Source organism: Mugil cephalus, chromosome 20, assembly GCF_022458985.1.
Source record: "Mugil cephalus isolate CIBA_MC_2020 chromosome 20, CIBA_Mcephalus_1.1, whole genome shotgun sequence".
Classification (NCBI taxonomy): Eukaryota; Metazoa; Chordata; class Actinopteri; order Mugiliformes; family Mugilidae; genus Mugil; species Mugil cephalus.
Genome location: NC_061789.1, coordinates 16,040,692 through 16,052,583, shown reverse-complemented (window position 1 = coordinate 16,052,583; position 11,892 = coordinate 16,040,692).

Genomic DNA, 11,892 nt, shown 5'->3' with positions numbered 1-11,892 from the left:
AGTAATTTGAACATCGTTTGGCCGACACTGAGGAAAATGGATTAGAAATCAAGCGATCCACCTTGTTCATAGATGAACTTATTCTCCCTCCCCCCACTCTGGCACCAGCAGCACTTTTGACCAGTGACCAGCGGCCTGAGGGCTGACTGGATTTACCCCAAATGATCAGTGAATGACGGGGGCGTGACATGGCTCCTGTCAATCACTTACAAGAATTAAATATATTAAAGGGGCTGTGACTGTAAAAAAACATTTAGAGTTTTTCTACGTTTTTCTTTTGACTTTTTGGTGTTGCTGCTACCACTGGTTTCACCAAAACATAAAACGATCCATTTCTAAGCTATTTAAAAAATATTAGCCCATTCATACCAGCCGTCCCTGGGTGTTGAGGTGAGGATCTCTCAATTCTGTCAGCGACTCGTTTTTTCAGTTTCCCACTGCAGCAGTATTTCAAACTTCCAAGTCACTTTTGTTGGAAAAAATAATCAATTACAGAAGACAAATGATAATGTGCACCTGTTTGCTAGTCAAACAAATGCTCGGCGCTGGCAGAGGACTGTGCTCTGCTGGCCCTGCCATCCATTTAAATGTGGGATCACAGCAGCAGTCAATTCCGTGTACAGGACTGTGCCCAAGGGAACCCCAAAGGAAAAGAAGGGCTACGAGTGATAACAGACAGCCTCTCCAGGATGCCTGATAAATCCAGCCAGTCTAAGTCTGTAACTTAGATAATTAAGTCCTTCTTCAAGCGAGTGAATGTGCCTGGCGGCGGTTCAGGAGTGCGGGAGTACAATAAGGAGACCGGCCAAAATGTCCACCGCTTACTCAGACTTTCACCACTTTTGTCTCTCCGGCCAAATCCTGCAGCCCCGACGGCAGGTTCTGAGTATGCAAATGACACTCACTTGATCATTAAAAGTTTATTAAGAGTTTCCACACATCCAGCCTGTGTCATACATGTCATTAATGTGTGAAACAGACAGCTGGCTAATGCGCGCTTCTTTTCAGTCTTGTTCTCTTATATCTCGGCAAATATAAACGAGGAACATTATAGAAATATCTCCAAGGTCCCACTGTTGGAAAAAGATCAGCAAAGGTGCACACAGCTGAACGTTATTCAAAACCATTAGTCTCAGTTACAGTTATGCATTACAACAGTTGTGTATCCCTCTGACTTGTTGATCAATACTGCATGTTTGGTTTTTCGGTGTAATTATTAACGCAAGGTTGAGATTTATGGACGCATCTCTAACGAAATGGAACCATAAAGCTGCCATTATTGTTTTCCGGGTGTGAGCAGAGCGCCATCAGTGCTGTAAACATGGACGGAGGACGTGTTCTGTTGATATAATGCCTCATTGATCCTTAATGTGTAGACATCTTTCGGAGGAGGGGGGGTGGGGGGTGGTGGTGAATCATTCCTGAATATAACTCTCTGTAACTGTGGGACTAATGGCCTTACTTTGGAGAACAGGAGACAGTAATCAGAGCGAATGCAAAGCCACAGAGATTGCCTCCGCCCGCCTGGAATAGATTCTGAGAGGGAAATCATCATCACTGTAGCGAAGCTTTTTGCAGACACACTGGCTCTGCTTTAGTGTAATGTGACTTATTAAAGCATTTCCATTGTGTCATTACTTCTATGCTTTCAGAGAAAATGGGCTCATTCAGTCAGTATCAGTCTGACTCCTTCTCTTATCTCTCACCATCTCCCCTCTCAGAGACCCTCCACCCCCAACCCGCACATTAAATATTTTAAGACATTTGCTGCTCTCTCCCGCCAGCTCTCTGCTCTGATGAGTCTTCCTCGTAGAGTTTTTCTCTTTGAGTCAGCAGTATATTTCTTTGTGAATAGATGGGGGGTCTATATGTGTGCATCCTTTTTTTCTTTTTCTTTTTTTTTTTTCATTCCAAGATGAAAAGGGAGACATGAAATGTGCAAACTTTGCTCTGACAATAGACTCTGCTGTGAAGTGCGAGTGATAACGAGTTCATGGTATAGTTTGACATGGGGAAATGTTCAGTTTCTGGCACAGAGTTGGATCCGGAGCTCGGTACCATTGTTGTATCTGTCTGTTGAATAAAATGTTGCTTTAAGCATTACACTGTGTGTCAGAAATAACTGGGAATTTGGCTTATCGATTTGAGAAAGCCAAGAAATACTCTGCGTCATGACTCTACCTAAAATGACAAATGGCACTTTTTATACTTGGGTTTGCATAACACGAACACACCAGACAGATCGTATTTACTGCGTGGCATCAGAAGAGCCTTTGTAGTTATAGTTGTTTTTGTGCTAAGCTAAGCTAACCTGATTCTTGGCTGCGGGGTGGAAGGCAGCGGTCTCCTCATTTATCATTTATTATTTAACCAGAAAATATCAGTCAGTTAACATCAGTAACAACACAAATGTACATCAAAACAACTGTCCCATGGAGAATGAAAAAAAAATAAAATAAAAAATCTAGGCCGGAAAAAAGGAGATAAAAAAGAAAAATATTTTTTGCAGTTTGATTGAAAATCCACGGCACATGGGGGCAATCTTTTATTTAGACACCGGGTTATTGGTTTAAATCAGTCAACATTCATTCTAAAGATAGAATATTTAAATGAACGATTTATTAATTAATTGAATACATTCATGCTGTTTGTATCTGACTGGAATTTTGCTCTCCAGTGCATCGCCGATCAAAGCCCAGTGGCTGATTTTAAATTTTGTCAGCTGTTTTTTTTGCTTTGAGGAATTTAACCAGACTACAAGGAAAAAAAAGATGAGTGACGTGTAATCATGCCTCGTCTTTGTAGCAATTATGTGCTAAGGGCCAAAAATGGTGTGTCTATGAGTATAAATCTATGAGAGGGCCATCGAAGTTAACGAAAATTGTTTTTTCCAAGAGCTCCATTTGTACGGAAAGAACGGTAATTCAAGCCCGAATGACTTGGTGCTATCCCTCAAAACTCTGAGAGAACAGGTAAAAGACATAACAAGGCTAATCTTTTCTCTTAGTCTTTGAAATGTGCACCGCTTAATGGCTCGTGGTTGGCAGAGACTTTTTATAGCTACGTACAGGGAACAAAGAATCAATATGAAATGCGTGACAAGTTAGACAACACGGGTTCCGAATGTTTGAGGATTAGTAATGTTTGCTGACATAACTGGGACTTACAGTGAGCTCCGCTGGGGTTGTCATCCTTTGTGTCTTAGAGCACCAAGTTGTTCGACTAGTAAATTATTCAAACTAGTCTATCGACAAATCTCAGCGTGAAGCAATTTAGTTCTAAAACATTTCTCAAATAAAAAAAAAAACAATGAAATGAAATGATAAACAAAACTGGCCATTCCATCACAAGAGGAGCTGATGAAACGAGAGTTCAGTCTGTGATCATTCATTTGAAGATTTATTCAGTAACTCAACAACGAAGCCCCTTTTCAACAAATACATATGCAGAAAAAGAAGAGAAACCTGAGCACCCGACAGAGCGGGAGCTTTGCACTGGATTTTCTTGAGATTTTTAGACTGTTACCACAGAAAAAAAAAAAAAGAAAAAAGAAAAACCCTCTATGTTATCTGTAAGCGTTGAGTGATGACTTACCACAGAGTGTCAAGAGCGAGTGTGTGCAGTTCTGTTTGCCGCTGTTTTGTTTTCGTTCTGTGTCTTGAAGTCGTGCTGGTGCTTTGACACAGCCCAAAATCCTCGCTCGACTTTGAAGTGAATGCTTTTTTTTCTTTTCCTTAAAGCCCTCCAACCTGTCCACGTTTCTTCGAGGAACTGGAGCCGAAGGCTTTTCGAATGTCTTTTTTTTTTTTTTTTTTTTTGGTGTCTCAGAATAAACAGCTTGGCGCTACATCTGGCTGCAAGAATCCACACGAAAGATTGCTCTGATGCTGTTTCATATTTCAAGAGCTATACAGGACTTTCTCTGTTTTTGGGCGTTAAAATACAAACCACACAATTATCACCATGGACAGGTTATTTTTCCCAGTTTTCAGACCTCTGGTTGATTCACATTAATTTGGTTGGGTACCAAGTCAAACTAATGTCTGATTTGAGGCAAAGGAGACCATCTGATATGGTTGATATATAGACATATGACATAAACAGAGTTCCCAAAACGTCTAACCACAAAAAAAAACAAAGCTGTCCATGGCCAAATCGCAGCATGCTAATAGCAGAGCGGCCTCGCGGCATCGAGTAAACCTACATGGAATTGGAATTGTACAGTTGAAGAGCCGGCTCCATCCATACACTAGCAACACTTTTAATTTCATTCAGAGTGAAAAATATATTGGGTTACCAAGGCAACAAGAAGTCTACCAAGGCTAGGCTAAAAACAGGCAGCAAGTGTATCGCTTTATATGTGGGCAGGGCTTACACCTCAGCAGTAAGTGAATACAAGAAGGTTGAATTAATCCTTTGAGGAATCTTTTGGCTGTCATTAAAACAATTTTGTCATTTTTGATATTTTTTTATTTAATAAAGTTATTTTAGAAGCCACTCCTGCCTGCAGCCTGCTCTGAGCGCCACAACTACAATGGCACTCTCAGGGAGCTGACGTCAGATCACCAGTGTTGCTTCTAAGGTCGTCAATTTCTAAAGTTGACAATGAGTGGGCTCGGGAGACACAACCAGATGTCTAACTGTAAATCGCAGCAGTAGGTGAAAAATGTAGACCTGGAAATGTCTGATTTGTCTAATAATTAATCCAATGTCACAGTTCTAGTATGGCAATAGGGCTGGGTATTCCACCCCCCTCTCCCCCAGCGCAGAAAAATAGAAACAAACAGTGAAGTTCACAACACTTTAGTGAACCTTCAACAATTTTTTAATTGTGTTTTGCTCTAACACATTAGAGCAAATAAAGGCGGGATGATGTGGATGAGTGGATATGATTCATGGGGCCAAGAAACCCAGTGCATCCTAGCTGCTTGTTAAATGTTCTGAAAGTGGACGGTGGCCTTTCGAAAAGCCCCAGAACTCCGTCATGCATTCTTGCACCAAGGAGAGTTGAGCCTCTTTGCCAAAGACTCCCAAGACAAAACGATGTGTCAGAACTGTGGCCCCACATGGTTCATCATGTAAAGGTCACGTATGCTGGTGTGCGGACGGCCTGATGAGCGTTCGGATGGAGCGACCATGCTAAGTCGACCGGGGCTACATTTCAACGTAGAGCTCCAGTTTGGTGCAAGTTATTATAGAATGGTACTTGGTCTTGTAGCCCTGTATAAAAATAATTTAGGTTACAGTGCCTAAAATTCACCTCAAACTACAATAAAATGTTATATCTCATGATCTAAAAAAGGGACGTTTAGAAGATAAAATATGTGTGGGATAAAAAGGGTAAATTTAAAACGTACATGTTAATAATGAGACTATTTACAGTTCAAGATAAATATATAAATATAGGTTTATGAAATATCTGTGTTCTGGGAGAAAAGGAAATATGAAGAGGCAGTTGTGTAACCTAACCTGTTACCTGTCAATCATTTAATTCCCGTGTTGCCTTTTGGATGTTCAAACTCACGAGCCAATCAGAATAAATTCGCTGTATAAGGAGCGGGACTATTGTTAGTGTTTAGTGTTAAAGTTAGTGTTTTGTATCATGAGCATTTGAGTTTATTGTGGAGGTCGACTACTCATTGATCTAATATAAACTTCCTGTGACCTGCAAGAGGTGAATATGAAGTGTATGCCTATATTTTGTGCTATATCTAACAGTAATAGTGTGATGACACTGGATGTGTGAAGGGGTTAGCAACATGCTACACAGCAGCACTGCACTGCAGCATTCGGTGTTAATGCTTTAGCATATTGTGGCTCATTTGGATTAATATGCTCTAAGGAGATGTACGTTGGAGAAGGAGAGAAGTCGAGACAGTTTTCCAAGGTTCGTTGTGACTTCGTTGGCGCATGGTGGTTCAACTGCCATTAGCATTGCCACTAACTACCATCGCCTGTCCCCTCACCCATACTAATCTCCCTCTTGGATTTGTAAGTACTAACACACATGCATGTGTTTTGTTTTCCTATGCTCAGTTCTGAGTGAAGGGGCCATTATTAGGCCATTTTTAGGCCCCACCTACCCCAGCATCGACACACAGGCCTGTAACCGGTTTAATAGTCTGTATTTCATACACGCAAGTGTGTGTGGGCTCACAGGTGCTATGCGAGTGAATATTGAGTGGTTTTGAGTAAAAGAAAACGGTTTGTCTGTACCAAAGGAATTAAGAAAATACTGATGGTATTTCATTTTCATCAAACAAAACAGGGTTTTTCTTTTAAGTGAAAGGAAAGGTGTGAAACTAATTGAAACCATTTAGTTTTTTTTGGGAAAACCTCTTCATTACTATATGGCCTAATTTGTGCATTTTATTTTATACTAGGAAATTAAATATCTTTTCAATTTTATTTCATTTTGTGTAAATACCTGTGAGCATTATAGCATTTAAAATTCAGTTGTAGTGGTTGTTATTGAAATAACATACATTAGAATCACATGTAAAATAGTTGTATATTTCTACAACCAGCAGTTAACCACTCTAGCTTTATTTCTAACTACATGGGACTTGGGTTACAATCTTAAAACCTCAGCAACCAATAGCTCACACTGTAATGTGGTGCCATCAACACGAGTGTCAATTCTCCATCTGTTGGCCTTGAATTAGCCTGCTAACTCACTCACAGACTAAGTTTAAACTCAGCATAATGAGGTGTTACAAACTGGAATGCACACATTGTCGCACTTAAGCCTGATTTCACACAAAACGTGAAAGCATCTCATGAGTATCTAATCATGGAGACAGTATGGGCTTTTTTTTCAGTAATTTCTGTCTCCTCTGCACAACGAACAGCAGTTTTTTTTGTCCTTGAGTTATTTTAGTTGTCAGTGTCACTTTTCATTATCCACATATCTTATTAGGAACACTCTTGGTAAAATCAACCTCTGAACCATAATTCATAATAATAATAATAGCTAACATTTACATTCCTGTGCTTAAAGGTTTTTGGTGCCTTTCATAAATTATTACATTTCTGTGTAAGAAAAAAATAAAAAAATAATTTTAAGAATCAGCAGGTTTTCACACAAGTCCTGGAAGTAGACAAAGAGAACCCCAAATGAAACAGAAATGTTGTGCTTTGGTACTGGAGCCAATGTTGCTAAAATAAGTGCACCTCTAGGATTACAAGTTAATTTCAAGCCCAAACAGTCACAGTCCGTCACAGATTGTGACCAAAAGACATTTAAGAGGGCCGTTACCCTCCACAGTGGTCGACCAACAAAGATCACTGCAAAAGCAAGACACACAATAGTCACACTGGCTAATGTTAATGTGTAAAGGACAAACACACTGCTCTCCAACAGGAAAATGTCTGCCTGTCTGAAGTTTGCCAAACATCCTATGGTCAAGCCAGAAGACTTTTAGGAAAATGCTTTGTGGATCGATGAGACCAAAGTAGAAAGATTGGGTTTGAAATAGAGGCGTCATGTCTGGAGATGAAACAACGCTGCATCCTAGCATCAGAGCCTCGTCAAGTCCATGAATCACGGGGGTGATAATGTCCCTGTTGGGCCTGTTTTGCTGCATCTGGGCCAGAATCTTAACAGAAACTTGTGCGCTCGAGCTCACTGTCAGCAGTTACCATTGAACGTGGTGTTGCTATTATTACTAAACAAGATCCTGAAAACAAGGGCTCACCTACTTTTGCAACTCACAACAAATCTTTCATTTTCTTGAATAATGCATAAATGTACAAGTGTGATGTTTTAGTTTCTTTTATTTCACCGGGTTCTCTAGCTCTGAAAATAATGCTTTTGGCTCACAAGACTTTTATTGTTTCATTCCAAACGTCACACTTACTAGTGTGACTATCAGACTTTTTTCTTGAAATTTGAAGAAAAATATAAATATTTTATCCACTGAGCTGAGACACTTACTGAGATAACTAATGCCAGCAGAATTAAAAGATACAGCAATATACAGAGTTAGTATATTTATATCAATATTGAATACATAATGTTGGTCATAATGTTAAGCCTAATCGGTGTATATTGTCATATTTTGTTGTTGTCACAAACTTATTAGGCACTTTGGATTGGCTCTGGAACAGACACCCAGGCAGTAACTCCAGTGTTTGAGAAAGAACGTGGCACGTCTTCTCAAGATGCCAAACTTTACTCAATATTACTCAAAGTAGATTAAGCATGATAATGCTCCGCAGGGGTTATGAAATGTCACTGAATCAGCAAATCAGCAAATCAGAAGCCTTCAGCAGCGCTGCCTTAAACTTCAAACAGAATCAGCGAAGCACTGTAGTTTTTGATCATTGGAGACAATTGATCCTTAGTCTTCAAAGAGTATTTATGCTTCAGGCTTCCCTGAGAAACTCTTCAAACAACCCGCCATGAAATGGTGTGATTGTAATATCAATGCCAAGGAGAATTCAAATAACTGCCTGATTGTACAGTCGACTACAGTATCTACTGGGATTTGTCTGTTTTGCTAAAATGGTTGAGCAGGAGTCAGTCGGAGGGTTGGAGTGAATGAATGTTTAGTGCTACAGTACAAATACAGTGCAAAGTTGTCACATAAATCGGAATGTGAAAAATTTGTACTTCGTGTGTGTGTGTGCGTGACTTGTCTGTGCAGAAATGTATGCATTTAGGACGCACTTGGTGTCTTTGAGTGTGATAATGTGTTTATGTGAAGAAGATCATTGATGTTGTTTTTTAAATCTTCATACACATGGCTCCCGGATCTTCTTTTTTCAACAACATCAAGGAGATTAAAGAAAAAAAAATCTATTGTTCCACTGCTAAAAATACAATTGAACAATTAGCTTTCTTTTGCGAATGTGCGACACTTAACTGGAAATCAGGGAACGGTATCCTTCCTCGTGACACGTCTCCTTCCTGTACGGCTCGTGCCAAAAACAGAGGAGTTATTTGTGTGTTGCCATCGCACCAAATTGCGTGAAATTGATTTAAATTGACGTGCGACAGTTATTTTCAGTGCTCTTTGTGTGAGGAAATTTAGACTTTACCCTAACTCACTTCACAATCACTGATAGATTTGTGACCTGGATGATTATTTCTCAACGGGCAATTGTGGAGTCTTTTACTCAGTCAGTAGAATGTGGACTAGAGGCTAAGTGTCAGGAATTGTCAGTCAATATCAAGGCCACTTTTTGTGCTCTCCGACCCTAGTGGGACAACATGGTGCATAACAAAATGACGCGTCTGCTTCATTCACATCCTCGTAGCACTGTCTGTCCTCTCACGCTCCGGGTTCTTCTTACATGCGAACTGTGAATTAGTACCTCAGCTTGAAGGATGCCGGCGATTCTGCTGAGGACACAGCTGGCTTGGAAAAAGAAAATCCTCAAAAAATGATAATTAAATAACACATAATTCATCCTGCACGCAGCAAGTCGCACCACTTGTGCAATCAGCGCGAGTGTGAAGCCAGTGCAAATGAGCAGCTTGCGTGTGGCTGGTGTGCAGTCGGGGAGCTGCTATCTGATTCCTGCAGCAAAGCCTTGTGATTGTTCCTCCAGGGCAGTTTGTGTGACATATAAATATTCAACATCATTTTCAGCTTCTGCATCTGCCACATGTTCATTTTCAGCCTCCAAAGTCCATGCTTTTTATGGATCAATATTTAAAATGTTAAGCTTTTGTGACCAAATTAAGTTTTTTTTTTCTTTTACATGTTTTGTGTCATTCACTGCTCTAATTGAGCTAAATTATATTTGAGCTTTGGTTTTGGCACGGACTCTCATTGGACTTTTTTCATTCACGCCAACTGGAGTGACAGTTTGGTGCACAGACCGTGGAGTGGATATACAACTTGCCCAGGCTGTCCCGTTTTCTGAACATGTTGAATGGTGACGATAAAGCTGTCAGGGAGTTTGCCAGAGCCTCTTTGTTTCCGGACATGAGGCGGCTCAAGAATCTTGCAGTCAGCCAGGTTTCCTGAGCCCCCACACAAGATATCCAGCCCAGTGCCAGGGTGGGCCCATGTGTCTGCGTGGGATTCGGTCAGACTGACCTAGCGTCAGTCAAACAGTTGACTGGTTGTGAAAATGTGATAACTGATTTACCACTGTCTGAGTTATTGTTTCTCACGATCATACTCTAATATATATAGTGTTTATTCAAATTCATTCATATAGCTGCCAGCTACTTAGTAGTGTTTAGATACCAGTATCCACATAGGATACAGAAATCGACTGTTAACCACATAAATGATTATTTATTAAATGTTTATACGCTGCTTGAAAATGCTGCAGAGTTAGAGGATTGTCAGTGATGGGAATTCAGTAGAAAGAAGTTTAACATAAGCTGGAGAAGAAATCTTCCGGTTGCTAGTGCTAATAACAAATATTTCTCCAGTCCAACCACTGATCCTCCTTTCAGACTGCATCCATTGTTACTTGAGATTTGCAATTATCACAGAGTAATGGTCATTATGGAGTTTAATTGACCGGTAAAGCGAGCAACACTGAAGCATTTCTGGTTTTGCAGTTGCTCTCTCTTTTAAATTCTTCAATTAACCTCCCACTCGTTCAGTCACTTGCAAATTGCCGCTCAGCAAATGGACCATGAAACTCCTTTGTGTTCATTAGTAGAGATATTTATCACTTTATAGATATAAGCTAGAGTCAGATGCTAAATATATAAGCTTGATGTTCCAATCGTGTAGCATTTATAAGGATACTAAGTATTATTTTGGTAAATTATAGTCGCATATGAGTCATCTACACAAGGTACATGTTAAAAGAGCATGCATGATGAGTTTACAACTACGTTATAGTGTATTATAAAGCTGATGAATTTCTCTGGCAAGGCAGTAGTTGCTTTGATGGCTAAGTTGACCTGTTAAATGAACAGCGTTAATTAAGACATTCTCACATTTTTGAATTTATACTTTATTCGTCCCAGATGGGAGACTTGTTTCCACTTGACTATACACATATTCATCATAACATTTTTAGCATTTAGTTCAGGTGTCAATACCACCAATAACAACTAGATGGCTTTTATTTACCAAGGATTTATCAACAACTTTAGATGTAAAGTTATTTGAGTGGTCAGTAATTATCAGAGTCCATATATCATATACAGTACATTTTGTTGCAGAATAAAGAGCATGGCACTGGCGTGGATAAAGTACTGCACTTATTATGACCTTCAGTAAGTGCCTTACATAACTCAGTTCATAGGTATTTCACTTGCAATATTCACTGTGGCTTACAAAGCGGAAAAATATTCAGTTACCCTCTGACTTATATCAGGCATGTTCCTGACTAATTTCTTCTCCATCGAGAGCACGGTCAGTACATTCCTGACACTTTGCACTTTTTTGATAACAAAAGCACAGCATGGTAATGTAAGCCTTCCTGGAACTCATTCAGATCGCATAGAAGAGTGTCATTTCAAAAAGAACTTCCTCAATATGAGAGTCTGTTGGTTACGTTAGTAGCTATTTGCTTCCACATTTTATTATGGCTGGCCATGGAACAGATCTTTACACTGGTTGCGTTGCACTCTGCAGTGCTATCAGAGCTATCCAAATACAGGGGTTAAATTTAATGAAAAATCTCTTTCTTCTTCCCTTTAGAGAGATGTCAACTCATGTTAATAAAAGAAAATATGGAGGTCATTGTAGCTTCTCAAAATGAAGCCAATCTAAGTAGAGCCCCTCGTGGTGTTTGGCTGCAGTATCTGTCATAAGCTCCTCCCCCTCCATATTAGTGGATGGGCCAAACTGAAACACTTAGTATACGTCAAGTGTGTTTTTCAAAGAAGGTTTCTGTTATTTTAGTTAATATAAGGCCGAACCATGTTGTGTCATGAGCGTCCGTTTGTCTGTAAAGTTTTGGTTAGTTATC